This window comes from Chionomys nivalis, chromosome 6 (assembly GCF_950005125.1).
Source record: "Chionomys nivalis chromosome 6, mChiNiv1.1, whole genome shotgun sequence".
NCBI classification, from domain to species: domain Eukaryota; kingdom Metazoa; phylum Chordata; class Mammalia; order Rodentia; family Cricetidae; genus Chionomys; species Chionomys nivalis.
In genome coordinates this window covers 26,449,435-26,472,626 of record NC_080091.1, presented here as the reverse complement: position 1 = coordinate 26,472,626, position 23,192 = coordinate 26,449,435, and the positions used below count along the sequence as shown (strand labels likewise).

Here is a 23,192-nt window from a genome sequence, read left to right as displayed (position 1 = left end):
AGGACCTTGGGAGCTCAGTCCGGTGCTCCAGTGTGGGTCTCTGTCTCTATCTCCATCCATCGCTAGATGAAGGTTCTATGGTGATATACAAGATATTCATCAGTATGGCCATAGGATAGGTTCATTTCAGGTTCCCTATCCTCAGGTGCCCAAGGCACTAACTGGGGACATTGCCCTGGGCATCTGGTAGCCACCCCAAGTTCAAGTCTCTTGCCAACCCTTAGGTGGTTCCCTTAACTAAGATATGAGTTTCCCTGCTTGCCTATCCAACATTCCTATATCCCCAATCATCCCGTTTCCCCAAGTTCCCCTCATCCTCTCCTTCACACTTTTCTCTCTCCATCTCCCCTTACCCCCATCCCACCCTACCCCCAAGATTCCAATTTTTTGCCCGGCAATCTTGTCTATTTCCCATAGTCAGGAGGATAACTATATGTTTTTCCTTGGGTTTGCCCTCTTGTTTAGCTTCTTTAGGACCACAAATTATAGACTCAGTGGCCCCCTATCCATGGCTAGAAACCAATTATGAGTGAGAGTACATCCCATGATCTTCTTTTTGGGTCTGGGTTACCTCACTCAGGTTAGTATTTTCTATTTCCATCCATTTGCATGCAAAATTCGAGAAGTCATTGTTTTTTACTGCAGAGTAGTACTCTAATGTGTATATATTCCACACTTTCTTCATCCATTCTTCCATTGAAGGACATCTAGGATGCTTCCAGGTTCTGGCTATTACAAATAATGCTGCTATGAACATAGTTGAACAAATGCTTTTGTCATATGATAAGGAATCTCTTGGGTATATTCCCAAGAGTGGTATTGCTGGGTCCAGGGGTAGGTTGATCCCAATTTTTCTGAGAAACCGCCACACTGATTTCCAAAGTGGTTGCACAAGTTTGCAGTCCCACCAGCAATGGATGAGGGTACCCCTTTCTCCACAACCTCTCTAGCAAAGGCTATCCTTGGTGTTTTTTATTTTAGCCATTCTGACAGGTGTAAGATGATATCTCAAAGTTGTTTTGATTTGCATTTCTTTGATCGCTAAGGAGGTTGAGCATGACCTTAAGTATCTTTTGGCCATTTGAACTTCTTCTGTTGAGAATTCTCTGTTCAGTTCAGTGCCCCATTTTTTAATTGGGTTAATTATCATTTTAACGTCTAGTTTCTTGAGTTCTTTATATATTTTGGAGATCAGACCTTTGTCTGTTGTGGGGTTGGTGAAGATCTTCTCCCAGTCAGTAGGGTGCCTTTTTGTCTTAGTGACAGTGTCCTTTGCTTTACAGAAGCTTTGTCTTTTTCTACTTCCCATGTAGATTAGATCCATGTATGTCTCTCTTAGGGTCCTCATCATTGTCTAGGTTCATCACTTCTTATTCCAAAGTTATCGTACTTCATTCTAGAGGCAAAAACCCTCATTCTAAATTTTTAAAATGCATACTTATTTTTTTTACTTGTTCCCTGAGACCTCCCCACACACCCTTACCAATTCTATGATAGAGCCTTCCTAAGTTTTAGACATATGTCTACAAGACTTTATTTAATAAAGAAGAATTGTATTTCCTTAGTCTTCTGATATGCCGCTCCATGAGCAGGAGCCTACAGTGAGTGGAGATCGCCAGCATCAAGAGCTGGCCCTGGTCTTAGCAACAGTTCTACAGCAGTTATAGAAATGCTTCTGTTGCTGCAAAGTTTCTTTGTAATAAAAACATAGATAATTCATAGTCATTTTTAATATGTTTTCACACGAATGATCTTCCTAATACCAAATAAGTCCAAGTCTTAGTCAGAAAGCTGGAACTCCTTGACCTGGCAACTTCTGCATTCCTCAAACTTTTCGATGGTATCAACAGGATGAGACAGGTCTTTGCTGGCAACTGTGAGTGGAAGGTCCAAAGAGCCTTTGAATAAAGAATGACCTCACACTCTGCATGCCCTTCTGAGACCAAGCTCCAGACTTGCTTCTAAATAAAGCCCCAAGCAGCTTTGCTGAAGATTAGAAAATGTAAACATTTTTATACAAATGTATTTAAAAATGAAGACACAGTATTCAATTTATAAGAAGGAGATAAAAATATAGGAAAAGGGGAGGATTAAGGAGTGAAGTTTAATGTATTATTATATCAACTTCTCTGTAATTTTATTTCTATATTATTTTCTTATTGAAAGTAGATTTTTTTCTTACAATATATTCTATTTGTGGTTTTTCCTCCCCCAACTCCTCCAAGACACTCCCACTTACTCCAAGATCCTCCCCACCTCCCCATTATAGTGATACAAATTTAGTATGAATAATAAAAACCAAAAGACAGATATCAAGATTCAAGCTGAAGATCAGGAAAGCAAAGCAGCCAAGCCACTAGAGAAGTTTTAATTCCATTAAGGCTGGGTGACTGCAGAGTGAGCCCTGAGCGTTTGTCACCTCCAGTTTTATATTCCTCGTTAGTGCTGGGATTAAAGGCATGTGACTCCCTAGTACTGGGATTAAAGACATGAGCCAGCACCACCTGGATTTATTTCTGCATTGATCTTATGTAGCCCAAGGTGGCCTTGAACTCACAGAGATCCATCTGCCTCTGTTTCCAAAATTCTGGGATTACAAATGTATGACAGCACTGCCTGGCCTCTAGTGTCTTAGTTTTGTCCTCTGATTTTCAGGCAAGCTTTATTTATTAAAATATAAATAAAATATTAGTATATTTTCCCTTTTGTCTAAAATAAAAAGGCTACAACTAATATAAGAAAAACTATATACAATGAGTACAGTAACTGTACACCATATATATAGACAATAAACATATGAACAATGGCCCCCTCTAACAATATATCTCTTTCATTGCCCTCCCACTTTGTGCCTCCCCCAACTCAACATCCCATTCCCTCATGTTCTCATTACCCACCCCCTCCCCTCTACTGCCCCCCTGCCCACAGTTTACCAAGCAGATCTCATCTATTTCTCCTTCTTAGGGCGATCCATGTTTCTCTCTTACGTCCTCCTTGTTACCTATCTCCTCTGGATCTGTGGATTGTGGTCTGGTTATCCCTTGCTTTACATCTAAAATCTACTTCTGAGTACATACAATGTTTGTCTTTCTGGGTTACCTCACTCAGAATGGTTTTTTTTCTAGTTCCATCCATTTGCCTAAAAATTTCATGATGTCATTGTTGTTTTTACAGCTGAGTAATACTCTATTGTGTAAATGTACCACATGTTGTTTTTTATCCATTTTTTTCAGTTGAGGGGCATCTAGGTTGTTTCCAGATTCTAGCTATTACAAATAATGCTGTGTGAACATCATCAATCAAGTGGTGGTGTCACTGTGGTAAAATTGGGATTTTGATGGGCATTGCAATGAATCTGTAGATTGTTTTTGGCAAGATTGCCATTTTTATTATGTTGATCCTACCTATCCAAGAGCCTGAGAGATCTTTCCCGGTATTTTCTTCAGTTTCTTTCTTCAAAGACTTAAAGTTCTTGTCATACAGGTCTTTCACTTATTTGATTAATGTTACCCCAAGATATTTTATGTTATTTGTGGCTATTGTAAAGGGTGATGTTTCTTTGATTTCTTTCTTAGCCTGTTTATATAAGAGGGCTACTGATATTTTTGAGTTAATCTTGTACCCTGCCATATCACTGAAGGTGTTTATCAGTTGTAGGAGTTCCCTAGTAGAATATTTTAGGTCACTTATGTAAACTATCATATCATCTGCAAATAGCAAAAGTTTGACTTCTTCTTTTCCCATTTGTATTCCCTTGATCTCCTTTTATTGTTTTATTACTCTAGCTAGAACTTTGAGTACTATATTAAATACATATGGAGAGAGTAGACAGCCTTGTTTTTTTTTCCTGATTTTAGTGTTATTGCTTTAAGTTTCTCTACATTTAATTTGATGTTGGCTGTTGGCTTGTTGTATATTGTCTTTGTTATATTTAGGTATGTTCCTTGTATCTCTGCTCTCTCCAAGACCTTTATCATAAAGGAGTGTTAGATCTTGTCAAAGACTTTTTCAACATCTAATGAAATGATCACGTGGATTTTTGTTCTTTCAGTTTGTTTATATGGTGGATTAAATTGACAAATTTTCAGATATAGAACCATCTCTGCATTTCTGGGATGAAGCCTACTTGGTCATAGTGGGTGATTTTTTTTTTTTTAAATGTGTTCTTAGTTATGATTTCCAAGTAATTCCTTTTGGAAGTTTTATAATTATATTTTTGTACAGAAAACTCAGCAGTACATTTAACCCAGTTTAGTGGCGAGTTCTTTGGCCTTTGCATTTTCCAGCTTGGCAATTCGAGCCACAGATTTAGGACCCAGGATGTTGCCTCCCCAGTGGCGGCAGATCTCATATTTGTCGTTGTAATTGGTCCTAATAGCTTCCACCAGCTTGGCCAGAGCACCCTTGTCTTCCGAGTTAACCTGTGTGAAGGCAACAGTGATGCACGGCTCTTCCTATGGACAAACCGCCCCAGCCTGGCCTTGCCCTTGATGATGCAGTAGGGGACCCCTATCTTCCGACACAGGGCAGGCAGGAAGACCACCAGCTCAGTGGGGTCTACGTCATGGGCAATCACCACCAGCTGAGCCTTCTTGTTCTCTACCAAAGTGGTGACTGTATTGATGCCCGCTCGAAGGATAGGTGGTCTCTTAGTTGGGACATCCCCTTTGCCGGGCAGCTTTCTTCTCAGCACGGGCCAGCAGCCTCTGCTTCTTCTCCTGCTTGGTCTCTGGCCTGTACTTGTGGGCAAGTTTAAGCAACTGAGTAGCTGTTTGCCGGTCCAGGGCCTAGGTGAACTGGTTAATGGCAGGAGGAACTTTGAGCCGCTTATAGAAGATGGCCCTCTGCCACTGCAGCCTAATGTAGCCAGGCCCAATGCCGAAGTTTTTAGGCCTCTTCTCAAACAAAGGATTCACCACCTTCTTCGCCTCCTGCTTCTTCACGACGGTGGGGGCCAGGGCCACCTTCTTCCCCTTGGCCTTCTTTCCCTTGGGCATCTTGCCAGGCTGAGGAGAGAGCCCAAATAATTTTTTTTTTGAGTTTTTTTTTTTTTTTTTTTTTTTTTTGGTTTTTCGAGACAGGGTTTCTCTGTGGTTTTGGAGCCTGTCCTGGAACTAGCTCTTGTAGATGAAGAGTGGTCTGCAATTCTCTTTCTTTGTTGTATGTTTGTGTGGTTTGTATATACAGGTTTGCATACCTGTAACCTCAAAGAAGGAGTTTGACAATGTTCCTTCTGCTTCTATTGTGTGGAACAATTTGAAGAGTATTGGTATTAGCCTTTCTTTGAAATTCTGGTAGAATTCTATGCTAAAACCATCTTGCTCCAGGCGTTTTTGGGTTGGGAGACTTTTAATGACTGCTTCTCTTTCCTTAGTGTTTATAGGTCTATTTAAATTATTTATCTGGTCTTGATTTAATTTTGGTATGTGGTATGTAAATCCAAATAAATGTTGATTTATTTTAAATTTTCCATTGTGGAGTATAGGATTTTGAAGACCTGATGATTCTCTGTATTTCCTCAGTGTCTGTTTTTATGTCCACCTTTTCATTTCTGATTTTGTTAATTGGATATTCCCTCTCTGTCTTTAGGTTAGTTTGGATAAGGACTTCTCTATCTTGTTGATTTTCTCAAAAAACCAACTTTTCTTTTCACTGATTCTTTATATTGTTCTCTTTGTTTTTATTTTATTGATTTTAGCCATCAATTTGATAATTTCCCGGTATCTACTCCTTTTTGGTGGGTTTTCTTCTTTTTTTCTAGAGTTTTCAGGTGTGCTGTTAAATCACTAGTGTGAGATTTCTCCACTTTATGTAGGCACTTAGTGCTATGAACTTTCCTCTTAGGAATGCTTCCATAGTTTCCCATAAGTTTGGGTATATTATACGTTCATTTTCCTTGAATTCTATGAAGTCTTCATTTCTTCCTTTATTTCTTCCTTGACCCAGTGGTGATTCAGGTGAATGCTATTCAGTTTCCAGGAGTTTGTAGGCTTTCTGTAATTTGTGATGTTGTTGAATGCTAACTTAAAGCCAAGGGAGTTATTCCAATTTTTTTGTATCTGTTGAGATTCAGTCTGTGACTGAGTATGTGATAATTTTAGAGAAAGTTCTATGAGGTGCTGAGAAGAAGGTACATTCTTTGTGTTTGAGTGGAATGTTCTATGGCTGCCTGTTAAACCCATTTTAGACATAACATTTGTTAGTTCCCTTATTTCTTTGATAAATTTCTGTTTGCCTGACCTGTCTATTGGTGAGAGTTGAATGCTGAAGTTTCTCACTCTTAGTGTGTGAGGTTTGATGTGTTATTTAAGCTTCAGTAATGTTTCTTTTATATATGTGGGTGGCCCTTCTATTCGAGGCATAAAAGTTCAGAATTGAGACTTCATCAAAAATTCTTGATGAATTTTATCCTATGATGAATATGAAATGTCTTTCTCCCCATCTTTTGATTAATAAGTCTATTTTGTTACATATTAGGACAGCTACACCAATTTGTTTTTTATGTTCATTTCATTAGAAAGCCTTTCCCAAACCTTTACTCTGAGGTAATGTCTGTCTTTGAAGTTGAGGTAAGTTTCTTGTATGCAGCAGAAGGAAGGATCCTGTTTTTGAATTCATTCTGTTGGCCTGTGTCTTTTTATAGACAAATTGAGTCCATTGATATTAATATTAATGAACAGTGATTGTTAATTCCTTTAATTTTGATAGTAGTATATGTGTTGTTTCCCTTCTTTGGGGTTTGCTGGTGTGGAATTATCTATTGCCTGTATTTTCATGGGTGTAACTAACTTTCTTGGGTTGGAGTTTTACTTCTAGTACTTTCTGTAGGGCTGGATTTGTGGATAGGAATTGTTTAAATCTAGTTGTCATGGAATATCTTGTTTTTTCCATCTCCATTTATGGTGACTGAAATTTTGGTTGGATATAGTAGTCTAGGATAACATTCATGGTCTCTTAGTGTCTGCAAAACCTCTGTCCAGGATCTTCTGGCTTTCAGATTCTCCATTGAGAAGATGGGTGCTATTCCGATTAGCTTGCCTTTCTATGTTATTTAGCCTTTTTACCTTGTACCTCTTAAAGTACTTTCTTTATTCTGTATGTTTAGTGTTTTGATTATTATGTGGCAAAGGCACTATTTTTGGTCTAGTCTATTTGGTGTTCTGTAAGCTTCTTGTATCTTTATAGCCATTTCTTTCTCTAGATTGGAAATTTTTCTTCTATAATTTTGTTGAATATATTTTCTGATCCTTTGAGCTGTTATTATTATTCTTCTATCTCTATTACTCTTAGGTTTGTTCTTTTCATTCTGTCTCAGATTTCCTGGATGTTTTTGTGTTATGACTTTGTTGACTCTAATGTTTTCTTTGACTGATGAATCTATTTCCTCTGTTGCATCTTTCACACCAGAAATTCTCTCTTCCATTTCTTGTATTCTTTTGGTTATGTTTACATTTCTAGCTTATGCTCATTTACCCAAATTTTCCATTTCCAGAATTTCCTCAGTTTGTGTTTTCTTTATTGCCTCTATTGCAATGTTCAAGACTTTTTCTTCACCTGTTTGATTTTTTTCTTGACTTTCTTTAAGGGATTTTTTTGATTTCTTCCAAGTTTTTGTTTGTCTTTTTCTGGATTTCTTTACGGGAATTTTTATTTCCTTTTTAAGGCCTTTATCATCTCCATAAAGTTATTTTTAAGGTTGTTCTCTTCTGCTTCTTTTGCGTTGGGATATTCATGTCTTGCTGTTGTAGACCACTAGGTTCTCGTAGTGCTATATTGTTTTCTATGTTGTTGAATGCATTCTTACACAGGCATCTACACATCTCTTCACCCAACTGATGTAGGTGGTATCTGAGCCTCTGGGGGCCACTCTCTCTCCATTTAATCGAAGTGGTTTCTGCTCTTCATTCAATTAGTGCAGTTGGTGTCTGTGCCTCCAGAACTCTTTCCAGTCAGTGCAGTTGGTGTCTTTGCATTTGGGGACTGCTGATATTACAGTGGGTTGTTGGGTTTGTGGGGAAGGATGGGACTTGAAGATTACAGGGTCTAGTGGGGGCAGGAGTGGCCTGCCTGCAGGAATCTTTCCTGTTGACAGCTAATGAGGCTGTGATGGATGTGCTGGGGCAGGGGATGTTCCCCAGGGGATTATGTCCTAGAGAATGGGACTTCCAGCTGCAACACCTGCCACTCAGCTCTTTGTCCAATCAGTGCAGGCCTTGTCTGTGTCTCCAGAAGCCAGTGCTCAGAGATGTAACATTAATTGTAAATGCTAGGCCAATAGCTCAGGAGCCCCTGAGTATGATGTCTTTGTGAAACTTCTCAAGTTTCAGGGATTTGTGCAGATGAGAAGGCAGAAAGATTGTAAGAGCCAGAGGTGATGGATGATCCAAGAAAACAGTCTCTTTCAGAAGTAATCCTTAAACCATCATGTCAAGTTTTAAAATGAAAGCATGGGCATAAAACAACACATGTATGAACTCAAAGAAATTTTGATGGTATACACACACAAGACTTGCCTGAGCTCAAACCAGACAATATCCCACCACTGAAAAGGAAAGTAGACACAAGTCCCAACACTTACCAGAAAGCTACCTGCAATTGATAGGTACTGAGAAGAGAGAGGGCAGCTTTCTCCAATCCATTAACACCGGGTGTATCAGTCACACTCCAGGTCAGACCCCATTCCCAGGAGTAGCAGCATATGCAAATCAGACTTCAAATTGTGTGTGTGTGTGTGTGTGTGTGTGTGTGAGAGAGAGAGAGAGAGAGAGAGAGAGAGAGAGAGAGAGAGAGAGAGAGCTTTTGGGTTTTTTTTTTGTATTTTTGACTTTTTTATTATGTCTGATTTTGTTTGTTTTTGTATTAGTATACTGTTTGTACAGTTTTTGAAAGGAAGAACAGGATATTGTTTGGGCAATGAGTTGGAAAGAATCTGGGAAGAGCTGGGGAACAAAAAATATTATTGAACTATATTGAAGAAAAAATTAAATAAAAATAAAAGAGAACATGAAGTTGGGAGGATGTAGAGCACTAGGGAGTAGGTCTGGGAGAAATTAGGGGAAGGGGTGAAGGGTAAATATGATAAAGATACACTATGAAAAATTCTCAAATAATTAATATATTAGCATGTTAAATGCAAAAACACAAATATAAAATCCTACAAATATCAAGGATACAACAAAAGAATATTAAATGTTTGAGAAAGAAGTCAAGAAACATTTACTGTGTCTTAGGAAATGAAATAAAATACCATGTTTATAGATAAAAATATCCAAAGTCATAAAACTACTCAGTGCAAAGAGTGATTTGAAGACAATGCCAAAAAAGAAGATACTAGTCACCAAGGTAAGGAAACAGAAAACAGGACTCAGTGAGTGTAACAGCTGGAATTACAAATATCTATATAGAGAGGGTGAATAGTTCAGAGAAAGGGCACCAGAAAGCTTCAGAATGAGTCTTTCATAAACTTTGGCTAACTGATAACCCATACATGGAAAATGAGAAATATGTCTGTATATTTCTCTCTATATATGATAAATATATGCTACAAATATATTTTATATATGTATAAATATATATAGTTACATACATATAAGAGAAGACAGAACAACTAGCAGGAAATGAAAACTAAAAAATCAAGGAACTTGCAAATAACAGGCAAATATTCAACTTCTAAGAGTAGCCTGAATGCGTTTTTTAAAAAGCTCATTTAAACTAAAGGACTCCAAAAAAAGTGTCAGAAATGCCAAGCCCTAATAGTAGTGCTAACCTTGCGCCCCAGGGCAGTTATTGTAAGCTTTCACTAACAGAACCTATTAGTCTTAAAAGAAACCAATTGATCCAAAAGAAAATTAAGTGCCCGTCAAAAGAAAAGCCAGGACTCTTGAAAAGAAAACCATACATTTGTGGCTCTTATCGTTCATACTGTGACATAAATAATAAAAAGAAAGGAGGAAACAAAGGAACAGAGGGAGGGAGGGACGGAGGGACGGAGAGAGGAAGGAAAGGAGGGACAGAAGGGAGGAAGAAAGGGAGGGAGGGAGGGAGGAAGGGAAAGAGGGACAGGAAAAGGGAGGAAGAAAGGGAGGGAGGGAAAAAAGGAAGAGAGGGAAGGAGAAAGAAAGTGAAGAAGGAAGGAAAGAAGGAGGGAGGGAAGGGAAAGGGAAGAAAGGAAAAAGGAAGGAAAAGACAGTGACCCTAGACAGGAAGTCAAGATAAAAATATACCTCAGAATCACAGTGCTAGTGAAATTGCTAGTTAAGACCTTAAAGAAATATTAAGCAAAAATTTTATTAGTTTATTAAAAAAAAAGTATGGACATAAAAAGAATGAAGTAATCTAGAGAAACTGAGGCATACAAGAATGAAGGGGTAGGTTAAACCTGCCAAAGCAAATGCATTGGGTCAAAGAATAGCTGTTGGTGTTGGGTGTGAGACACAATTCTCCAACTAGAAGGAAAGGGAGATAAAATCAGCAACAATGTAAAAACATCTACTTGTGGTGGGCCAATTTATAACCCTGATTCTGGGCCTGGGCAATAGCTGGGTTGATCAGTTGGCCAGCTTTCCCTATTCTTTACTACCCAAGAGAACTTTCCAGCATGGCCTTGGCTAGCTCACCCAAGGTAGTCTGCAGCAAGGAAAGGGCCCACTCTAAATCTACTGAGTCTATGAACTGTTGAAGCATATGAAGGAGTCTAACCTACAGATTCCAAACATCAGGATCTCTACCACACAGGACAACAACAGTTTGTCCAAGAGGAGACCCAGTGAGAACCCAATGTCTATGGTGTAACAGAAACCAGAGATTTTGAGCCAGGCCAATGACTCAAGGTAATGAACACTGGCAAGTAAAGATGAGTGGACTAAAGGGTAAGTAACCTGTGTGACCCAACGGGCCACACCACAGCTTCCATGACAGCATTCTTCTCCTTATTTTTATCTTATTTTGTTTATTTTCTTTGTTTTGTTTTGTTTGGTTTTGTTTTTTCTTTCAAATCTGGTTTTACCTGGGGTTGGAAGTTGCAAGGGAAGAGGATGGATGAGAGGAGACAGGGAGATTATTAGTAGGATGGGAATGCATTACGTGAGCTCCACAAAGAATCAATAGAAGCTTTTCTTTAAGTGTATTTGTATCCAAGTAATGTTCAAGATTCTGAACAAGATGTCTTTTCTCTGAAAATAAAAATTTCATAGAAAAATATTTCATAATAAAGAAAATGAATGTTATAAAGAATTGGAACTATACTATAGGTTAAAGTACAAAAATAGATACAGGATGGTATTGAAGATACAAATTAAATGAACACTCTTAATTTCCAGTGACTAAAAGCCAGTACTGCTTAATTGAGATTTTCAAATAGGAAGAAAATATGTCCTAAATAAGATCTAGGCTCTAAACCAGATATTAAAAGAGATCAAGTCTTGGAAGGTTACATAAATAAGAGCTAACTCAAAGAATTTGGAAAAATGACTGAAGGGGAGGTGGTACATCAGAGGGAGCAAATTTCTTCAGAAGATAGCTAGTTCTTATGGAAATTATCTTATTAGAACCCAAATCATATCCAATTAAAGTAAGAACTAGATGGTGCTTTTCAAGTATGATAGGTATGTATGTGTATTCTATGACAAAGTAGGGATAAATGCAATCGTTTTGTGGACAGGCAGATAGATGTCAAGTCATATGTTGGTCTTTAACAGGAGCTTGTGGGAGGGGTTTTTTTCTAAGCTATGAGCTACAAGGGGTCTAATATTAGCAGTAAAGTATCTGAGCGCTAGAGTTATAGGGCAGATACATTTGCATGGCCCGTGCAACTTGCACACTAAGTCCACTAGGAATCTTTCATCTTCACTTTAAAGCATCTTTCAAGTTGAAATTTGAAATGTATTGAGAGAAGCATTCTTACAACTCTATCCTTCACCTCTTGTGTGGACAGCTGGGTTCTCATCTTCCTGAAAAGAGTTTTCATTAAAATGGGGGGGCAAGAAATGTTATGTCACAGAAACATTATAAGAAGTAGACATTAATGAAACAAAAAGAGCTGAGAGGTGGCTGGAGAGATGGCTCAGAGGAATAGAGCACTGGCTGCTCTTCCAAAGGTCCTGAGTTCAATTCCCAGCAACCACAGGGTGGCTCACAACCATCTGTAATAAGATCTGGTGTCCTCTTCTGTACTGCAGGATACATGAAGGAAGAAACCTATATACACAATAAATAAAAATCTTTTTTTAAAAAAAAAGAGCTGAGAGCATATGATTCATGATTACGGTAGAGGTCAACCTTGTGTGCCGTATCTTGTACATACCTAGAATATGCAGCTGTAAGTAAGATGTGGTTACATGTTCCAGGCATGGGTTTTTCCCTAACATTTGTTAAGTTTACAGCTCCAAACAGTTGAACATAAGCCACGTTCCCTCAAAGGAAAGGTAAAACTGGTATGTGATAGATTCAGTTCTTGCTTTCAGCTCCCAAGACAGAAGACTGAATAGAAAAGAGTTTCAAATATGATCTCTGAATGTGTTGGAGCAGGAGGCTGGGGAAAGCGTGGGAAAGTGAAGAAAGGTGTACATTGTTTGGTTGTTGGTCTCTAGGTAATTAATCCCTTTCTCGGAAAAACTCAAACTCAGTTGACAGCTGTAAGTAGTGGGCTTGATGTTAGAACTCCAAATCAGATTAGCGCGCCTTTACTTTTTTTTTTATTTTTGCTTCAGGATTTCAGTAACTGCTATTCATACTTTACAGGTGTGTGTGGGGATGTATGAGTGTGTGTTCACAACTGTCTTGCTCTGGGTCATAGCAATAAGAAATAAAGGCCAAGTCTCAGAAGAGGTCAGGGCTTTGAAACTTAGTTCATCCTATAGGGCTTCATTCTTGCATCTTAGGCCTATGTCTTTACCCACTCTGGAGAGGGCAAAGGAAAAGTACATAAAACTGTTTAGGTACTAAGCATATAACATTATGACTCTAGTTCACTAGTTTTGACAAGATAGTTTAATTATCTGCATTGATTGTGTTAGAAACTACTAATAATTATATTAATTAATGCTTCCAATTCCAAGACTTCATTAACACGGTCTTTAAACCTGTGTGCCTTCATACCAATAAGAGTCTGATCATGTACTAAACTATGTCACTAAACATTTATGATTAACTATATTTATTTTATAATCAAAATTGAGTTAGCAAGTGATGTCAACAAAAGTGGCAAGTTACAGAAATTCCAAAGTCCTGTTCTTTGAATAAACAAAATCACTGTGAATGTGCCAGGAATATTACATATAAAAGGAAGTGATCTAATTGAAAGAATGAAAGAAATGAATAAAAATTAATGAAGCCTCAAACATCTGGTATGTCAATATAAACACAAAGGATCTAGACAAAAAACTGAAGAAATAATGATTTCAAACTTTTCAAATGATATTATAACACATGAACATTGAACAAGACCTTCAGGAATAAATTTGAAGGATCTGTACACAAATGTATTATAATCAGACAGTCAAAAAGAAGTCAAAAGTGAAAATTTGAAACCATTTTTAAGTAAATCAATTTCCAATAAAGACACAACTTAGTAAAACACATAGGCTTTAGTGGCTAGGAAAATAGTTCTGTGGGTAAAAACTTTGCCAGGCAAGCACAGGAAACTGAATTTAAATCCTCAGACTGCACCAAAAGCCAGTTGAAGCAGTCCATGTGTTTCTGTAGTCTTGAGCTCTTTTGGGAGAAAGGAGAGTCACTGAAGCCTGTAAGCCAGTTGATCCGGCAAATGTCATTGAAAACTTCAAGAGACTCAGTCTCAAACACTATAAAGGGCTGTCCTCTGGCCTCCGTACACTTTGATGTGTGTGTGCCCACATTAGCATACACACACACACCCACCATATACATACAAACACACAAGTTTAAAATAATATAATAATAATAATATTCCATGCACTTCAGGAAAAGCAGTACTAGAAGTGAAACTTCTAGCTTTACGTGCCTAAGTTTTAAAGGAAGAACAATGTTAATCAAACAGTATCCCCAGAAGATATTTCACAACCAACCTGATAGAGGCGATTCCCCAAATGAGATTCTTTAATGCCAAATATGTCTACATTTGAGTCACATTGACAAAAAAAAAAAAAAACCTAACCAGTTCTCTAGGCAAATACCATAAAAATTGAAATCAGACAAATATCTAGTGTACAGAGCATAGAATCATTACATCTCAATAACCAAGAGCAGCAGAATTGAGTTAATATCTCTTTAAAGAACACATACTAATACTCAGTCATCATGTGTAAAACCAACTAGCAAAAGAAGCTAGAGCTAGAAGCCCCATGCTACTAATTAGCATTCATAGTGTTGGGAGATGTTACACAGGCAATCAGGAGAGAAAACTCTTCACCAACCTAACCCAGCTCTACATTCTGCTGTACTCACCGCTCAGCCAAAATATGTCAGGAGGTGTGATAATGTCCCGTTTGTTCTAGAGGTAATGAATTCTGTTCTTGTCACCCTGAGGCCTGCTTATGGAAGTAAGCATTCCTGGCACTGTAAACCTGATTAAAAGCAGGAGGGCACAGGCCCTATGGGGTCATTTACTGTGTTTTGCTCAATTAGCATACATTTAAGCTGACTTCTAAATGTTTAGCTTATGCCCATAGATTGGTACAGCTCTCAGCCTTAGTCACAGAACCTGCTCTTACTGCCCTATCACCCATGCCAACTGCTGTTCCTTCCTACAAATCCCTTTCTGATATGTATACCTTTTGGTTTTGTGACTGAGTTCAACCAAGACTGTCTGTGCTACCAGTAAGTTCAAACTGTCTAACGAAGCCTGATTATCTCACCAGCATTGATGACACAACTGAAGACGTGACTTGTACTTCACTCAAGATATCAGCCAATGGTTTAGAAGGGCCCCATGAGTCTCCAGTTAATGATTAACTGTGGAGAGGTTCCAGTCTTATGCAGGCAAGATTATGTCACGTCATGCTCTGCTTTCACAGGGCTTCTCTGTAATATAGCTTCCATTCTTTTTTGCCTTTTTCAAGATGTTCCCTGAACCTTGGAAGGAGTGGTATAAATGTCCTATGTAGGGTTGATCTGCGTGTATCCTCGGCATCTTGAACAGCTATGAGGATCAGAATTGACTAGTGTTCACTGCAATAAGAAGCTTCCCTGATTAGGTCTGAGAATAAAATCTGTCTGTGTTTATAAACACAAGCAGTTTGACTCCATGTCAGTTTAGCCAAATAATAATAATAATAATAATAATAATAATAACAGACCTAAGTTCCCTCCTAGGTCCTTGGACTACTCCAAATATATTTTATTGTTTTTGTTCATTGTTTGTTTGTTTCTAACCAAATTTACATAACTTCCTTAGTTCAATGGACCTCTCATCTAATCAGAGTAGTTGGTTACCCCACAACAGCAGTGCCACTATTAAATGAGAGGTCACATCCTGCCTGGCAGGTTGGTATTGTAGTTTTAGGGTTCACAACTATGAAAGACTATTGATACCTTTTCTCCCCAGAAGCCCACATATCATCTTCTATCATGTTGCATGGATAGACTACAACCACTTTGTAACTGTGATGGTTTGACTAAAAATTTGCATGTTTGTCATCACTACTTGAGAGGGGTTGAGAGGTGTAGCCTTGTTGGAGGAAGTGTTTCACGGGGTGTAGGCTTTGAGGCTTCCAAAGACAAAGGCAGACCCAGTGTCTCTCTCTTCCTACAGTCTGTGGATCCAGATGTAGAACTCTCAGCTACTTCTCCAGCACCATGTCTGCCTGCATGGTGCCATGTTCCTCACCATGATGGCAATGGACTAAACTCTGAAACTGTAAGCAAATTCCAATTGAATGCTTTCATTTGTAAGAGTTGCCAAGGTCATGGTTTTTCTTTACAGTCATAAGACACCTGACTAAGGTAGTAACATATAAAACTATGTGTGTGTGTATCCTATATGTCTTTTCAAGGATTAATAATTCTTTTCAACACAGAAAAATATTTCACTGTTTTATGTACCACATCTCATTGACATTTTCCTCAGAAAAAAAATATCTAGGCTGCTTTCATGTTTTGGCAATAATGAATGACACTTCTATTAAAACTTGCTCTGTAGTTTTATTGTGTGCAAATGTTTTAAAGTCCTACAGATAAATGACACAGAACATAGTTTCTGGATGTCCTGGAACTTACTATGTAGACCAGGCTAGCCTTGAACTCACAGAGATCCACCCGTATCTGCCTCCTGAGTGCTGGGGTGAAAGTCATGTATGCTACCATGTCTGGGTGTTTGTTCTTATTTTTAATCGACATTAAATTGTCTCTCAACCTATATTGTTTTTTTCGTTCTATCAGAAATAATTAGCAATTGCTTTGGTTCATATCCTCACCAGATTTGATTGTGTCTATGCTATGGATTTTGACCACTATTTTGAGGTATGTGGTAGTGTTTTATTGTTTCAATATACAAGTCTTTGATGATGGGTGGTATGGAAAATCTTTTCATATGTTTATTTGTTACTTATGCATTTATTCATTATGATTTTTGTTAAAGTGTAAAGCTCAAATTTTAAGATATATTTGTTTTATTATTCCTGGTTTCTATGAATTGAATTGTTGATATAGGAGATTAGTGGTACTTTATTGTATCTTTTGCAAATGTTTTCAAGAACTCTAGAGTATTTATTCTCTCTCTTTCTCACTCTTTGTTTGTTTATCAAAGTAGTAGTTTTTAATTTTGACAGCACCCATTTTATCTTTTGCTGTATAGATTGTGCCTTAGCTGTATCTGAGGAGTCTTCACTGTATCCAGAGTCCTAAAGACCTCCCCTAAGTTTTCTCATCTTTACAGTGTTGTGGTGCAACCATCTATTTTAACTTACTTTGCATTAAAGGTATGAGGTTTTATGCTGATTGCGTTTGTTTTTAATCAATTTGACAAAAGCCGTAGTCACTGAAGAAGAGGATGCATTAATTAAGGAATACCCTCCATCAGATTGGTCTATATCCAGGTCTGTGGAGATTTTCTTGATTAATGATTGATGTGGAAGGGTCCAGACCACATTGAGTTATATTCTTTTTAAAAATGTACCTGAGCAAGCCAGGGGGGTAAAGTCAGTAAACAGGGTTCTTCCATGATCTCTGCTTCAATGCCTGTTTCTAGATTCCGACCCTGTTTGAGTTCCTGCCTTGGTTTCTCATAGTAAGGTTTCTTGATCTAGACATGTAAGCCTGTCAAATGAGTGTTTTCCTTCCCAAGTTGGCTTTAGTCACAGCAACAGAAACTATTAGAACAGGCATCAATTTATATTATAGTTTTGCATGTTGATTTCCAGCAATATGTCTTGAAAGACTATCTTTGGAACATTGTACTCTCTTTTTTGTTGTTGTTCTTTGTTTCTTTGAGACAGGATTTCTCTGTAGCTTTGGAGCCTGTCCTGGAACTAGCTCTTGTAGACCAGGCTGGCCTCGAACTCACAAAGATCCGCCTGCCTCTGCCTCCCGAGTGCTGGGATTAAAGGCGTGTGCCATCTGTACTCCTTTTTATGAGAGATCAACTAACTTTTAAGAGGCTCTGTTTTGAGGGTGTGCTGGTTTGTCAGTTTGACTCAAGCTAGATTAATCCGGGAATAGGAATCTCACGTGGGAATATTCCTCCATCAGATTGCCTTTAGGCAAGTCTGTGGAGGCATTATTATTATTATTATTATTATTATTATTATTATTATTATTATTATTAATGATTTATGTGGGAGGGCTCAGTTTACTAGGGGAAGTGCCAAATCTAGACAGGTGATGTCCGCGTATATAAGAAACTAGGCTGAATAAGCCTGTAATCAGCATTTCTCCATAGTCTCTGCTTTAGTACCTGCCTCCGAATTTCTGATTTCAGTTCCTGCCCAATTTCCTCCCATGAAGGAAGTAGAAATAACCCTTTCCTCCCCAAGTTGTTTTTGGAAACAGTGTTTTATCAAGGCAAAACCAACCAACCAATCAAACAAACAAACAAAAAAGCTCTAAGACTAGGGCTATCTGCATTCTATCCCATTGATTTATTTACGTGTCCATTGCTCACCAATATTCTTAATTTGCTGTACTTCTGTAAGAAGTCATGGGCATATCAGTCCTGCATCTTTGTTCTCATTTGGTACTATCTGTACTGCTGTGGATATTTTTTTCTTTATAAAGTTCAGAAGCATCTGTTTTACTGTCCATACAGCAGTTTTCTGTGACTTTATTGAACCCGTAGATAAAGTTTAGGCAAAGCAGATGTAGATGACAGTGAGTATTCCTCTCCATGAACTTAAAATAGCCTCTATTCATTAATTTTTTATTTTATCAGAGTTTTTGGGACTTTTACATACAGATCTTCTATCAATCCTGATATATTTGTACCTAAGAACTCCATGTGGAAGTTTATAATGTAAATATTATTTTCTTATGTTTTTTCTTTTTATTTACATCAACTCCAGTTTTCTTCCCTCCCCACCATGTAATTGTTTCTTCCATTCTTTTATTTTATGAGTTCTGATCTTAACTCCAATGTACTGTTGTTAGCTTTTAAAAGTGTAAGGTCAAAGCATATCATGTACTTGAAACTCATACACAATAAATGTGCTAAGTAAAAAAACAAGAAAAGCATTTATTTTACCTTTAAAAGACAGTTAAACAGCCAGGCAGTGATGGTGCACGCCTTTAATCCCAGCACACAAGAGACAGAGGCAGGTGGATCTCTGTGAGTACGAGGTCAGCCTGGTCTACAAGAGCTAGTACCAAGACAGCCTCCAAAGCTACCTAGAGAAACTCTGACTTGAAAACCAAGAATAAATAAATAAATTTTTTAAAAGATAGTAAAACTGGGTAACTTATACTTTCTTTCACTTTTCACTACCTTTTTCCAGTCTACATCTTAAATTTAATATTTATAAAATTTTATTGCTTTACATTTTTTTTTGTTGTTGTTGTTTTTCGAGACAGGGTTTCTCTGTGGTTTTGGAGCCTGTCCTGGAACTAGCTCTTGTAGACCAGGCTGGTCTCGAACTCACAGAGATCCGCCTGCCTCTGCCTCCCAAGTGCTGGGATTAAAGGCGTGCATCACCACCACCTGGCCCTGCTTTACATTTATTATAGCATTTCTCTCTTAATTCTCAGTATATTTTTATCTACCTAAACGGTCCATTGAATACCTTGTTTGGAATTTTATTTCTCTGGGAAGCTGTTCTTCTGCCTCACCTCCTTCTCTCATTCTCTTTATATTTCAGAATTTATTGATACCATTATTCACAACTTGCACAGACCTCTGAGTGCTTCCCGCCCCTCTCACTCCTCCCTGAGTCCACTGCTCTTCTCTCCCAGTTCCTTCATATTCAAATTTTCTTTTCCTTTTTTGCAATTCAACCTCTTAATCATTACTATCCCACTCTTGTAAAAGCCCATCCATGGTTTCATCACTAGATATTAGCTCAAATTTCTTAGAGTTTCACATATATGAACTACTTTTTCTTGACTAGAAAGAGCCCCATGTTGGTGGGCCAATATCCAGGTCTTTGTGGTTTTGATGTGTCAAAATTAAAAAAAAAAAAGTGATCAAAAGAAATAAGCCTGGGAGATCTCTGAATAAAGTACACGAAACTCATTGACTCAAAACTCATTCCTAGGCACCAGGATTTATTAGCCATGCTTTGAAATTGAGGTTCTCATGTACCAAGATCATTTTCCTCAATATTAAGTTAATCTCAATGAAAGTGAATAAAATAATTAAATACTCTATTGCATTCTAAATTACTAAGTTATCTTGGACCAATTGAATCAGATTTCTCCTGCAAATGATTCCTTGTTCGTCAGCCTGGCTGTGTCTTCATTTCACTAAACTAAATCCTTTGAAAATAGCTTCAGGCTTCATGTAAAACTATAAGAGCTTATGTATGCAATCCTGTGTCACATACATAGATTTGGGGGGTGAGTCCGTGACTATTATTATGATTGTGGTGTGGTTGTATGTGGCAGTTGTATGCAAGAAATATTTTTTGCTTATTTTTTTAGTCATGCCAGTGACCATTTCAAAAATAATATTCATATCCTACGCTGATATAGTTGGGATGCGTAGAAGGAAATTTTTATTGACTAAAATTTAAAAGGGGGGACATCATCTTGTGAGAGTTGATTCTAGGGTAAACATAAAGTCACTTAGCAGAAAGAGTAGAAGAAGCTGTATTTGCTATGGAGCTGAAGAACAAGAAAGAGCACACAAGGAAACTGCAGAACATGCCAAGTGTGAGTTCTGCTATTCTAACATGCAGAAATAGAAAAACAAAAATTAAAAGGCCAGTCCTGGCCGCTGGGATTTCCTTTTCTCTCAGTCCAGCTTTTTGGACTGCAGTCAGCCCCAGCAGCTGGTATCCCAGACGAGCCTTAGTAGGTCAGCTTAGAATCCTGCCGTTCCCACTCAGCCCTTCATCTGTACGCACCACACATAGGGACGTTTCAATGGAACTCTAAGAATCAGAGCTCTGCCTATTCTTCGGTTTGGGCAAGATGCATCTTTGTTTCTCAGAAGACAATGGACGTGCTCTTTTTTTCCTCTTGGTTGAACTCCTGGCAACCTCCAAAAAGCAGAGCATCTGCTGTGGTCTCAATTTCCCACTGAACTTAATTTGCTCTTATTGTACCCATCAACTCTCTCAATGTGTCTGAAATATACTTGCAGCTTGTGAATGGCTACCCCAAGCTCCGTGGCTGGAATGTGTGTCTATCATAAGCTGAGTAAGGGTAGGAACTAGAGATTTCAAGACACAGATGAAGAAGCTGATCTGGGTCAGAAGAGGTAACTCAAAGCAACTGGCAGCTCCTTCTCCCAGTTACTCCTAAAGTAGCTCTCTTCCCCTTCCTTCTGGCTAATAGGAGCATTCTGTTATGGGAGAATTATTTGGTGGGTTCTTAATGTGTATGAAAACTGTATATGGTAGTAGGGGATATAAAGTCATATAATACATGAACACAGACCCCAAAGGTACTTCAATTTAGTGAAGACTATATTAGAACATGCTATTGACTTGCTCCAGTAAACACATATTGGTCATTTAGCGTGTGCCAGCACACTGACAGACCATCCTGTCCTCCTCTGTTTTTCTCCCAGACCTTCACTAGTCCCTTGTGGCTATGTCTGCCTTGCCTTTGGTATATTTCAGAATCCAGTCACTTCCCACCATGACTGCCATTTCCCCGCCCTCCAACTGTTGACATCTCCACTGAGAACTGTTAGCAGACTCCTCTCACTGAAGAGCTTCTGGTTTCTTCCTCTACCTGTTCCTTACAGAGCATCCCAGGGCAAATGTGTTAGGGTTCCAGTCACCAGTGGGATACCTTGTTCTGACCACCCCAGTGGCTTCCAAACAGATTAAAAACAGAACCCAAGTCTCTTTTCTCTGTAACCCATGTGACCGTCCCAGGGTTAGGTCAATTGTATTTGTAATTTTCCCTGCTTTGTTCTCTCCTCTCCTGCCATTCTGGTCCCTTTTCTATTCTTCAAACCTCTTCAGCAAGCACACATGCAAGTTGATTCTCTGTCAGCTATAGAAGTCTCCCTGCCTGAGATTTTCTTCTCTCACGTAGGCATGTGACTCATCCCATCTACCCACTTATGTCTTTTCCTGACTCTCATGATTTCAGCTGTACGTGTTCCTCAGCTGAATGTGACGATTTACAAACCACATTCTCTCCAGCAATCCCCTCCCCTGCTTTACGTTTGCTTCACACACTCTGACATTTTAGAATGTTCTTCTTTACCCAGGGACAGGTTCAGGAGTCAAAATGTAAACCTTTCTTCACTGATGAAAGGTCTGAGATAATCCATTTATTGGAAGAAGGGCCAGCTTCTTTCTCTTTCTGTTTTAGACATCTTGCTTTGGGGCCTGGGGTGCGGCAGTGCATGAGGGTAAGGATGAAAGGCATAGGGACTGGCTTGTCTCTGGAAAGAAAGAGGAGTAGTAGGGATAAGGGTCACAATATCCTCTACGATAATATGCCCCTTAAGCCCTCCCTTCTTCCTACTAAGTGTTGCCTCTTAAGGGTCCCACCACCTACCATCTATACTATGAACTGGGAACTGAACATCAGCATGCAGCCCTTTGGGAGACACCGATACAAACTCCATACAAAACTTCTTATGGAGCTGTCTTATTGGCTGTTCTACCTCTGGTTTCTAAAACAGCACCGGATCATAGGAACTGTTCGGTGAGGATTTGAAGAGACTCACAAAATAAACCACCCATAGAGTGCTAGAACATAAATAACTTCGTAAATAGACCACAGGTTCTGCAAGTGGTCTCCCACACTGAGGACTGGATTTGCAAACTACAAATATGGTACCCCTATACCAAAATGCAGGCATCAGTACACCATGCATGAATAACACATACAATTGTCTAAACACATACTGTCTCACCCTTTAGGATGAGACCCTCAAGGAACTGCACCCTGCAGGAGAGGATGGGAATCCCAGGCAGCTAGCTTACTGCCCTGTGTTCCTTTCAGCTCCCATCTACTCCTTGGTAAGAACAAGAAGAGGTACGTCTGTGAAGGCAGGCAGTAAAACATGCAGCTGTAGAAATCTAGACAACCCCAGCTGTGACCACAGATGAAATGAGCCACCTAAACATCACTAATAGAACATCAGGGTGTCAGGGAGTCCAGGAAAGAGAGCAATCTACAGTGACCCAGATACCGGATAGTAAGGCCACTGCTAAGACATGTCAACCAGTATAGACCAGAGTGTGAGGTACAGGGCACTAACTGAGCTTCATGGCCTCTGGTCAGCAGCTCAAATACTGCCTATTGAAAAGTCACTGTGCAGTAGACAAGGAGAGAACTTCCTGCACAAAGTTATCCTCTGGCCTCTGACACATGTACACTCTGATACACACAGTGATAGCAATTAATACTTAAATATTTAAACATTTATTTATTCCGCATGAAACAAGCACTGTGGAGAAAGCTGCAGGCCCAGCTCAGCTTCTTACCACACTGAACTCACCCGTCTTACACTGAAGTCATATGGGGTGTTGGTTTGGTTTGGTTAGGTTTTGGTTTTCTCCTAAGCTCTATAAAATGAAGAGTTCATTTTTTTTGCATTATACTTGCATTTGAAACAAATAAGAATATTCCTGGCACTCTGTGTCTATGGGATCCACATTTAT

The 23,192-nt window shown here is 38.7% G+C and overlaps 1 pseudogene; it reads right to left on the bottom strand.

The window, feature by feature from the left end:
• Window positions 1–4,241: 4,241 nt before the first annotated feature.
• The window catches only part of LOC130876322 (60S ribosomal protein L7a-like), a 70,165-nt pseudogene continuing 51,214 nt past the window's right edge, over window positions 4,242–23,192 (bottom strand).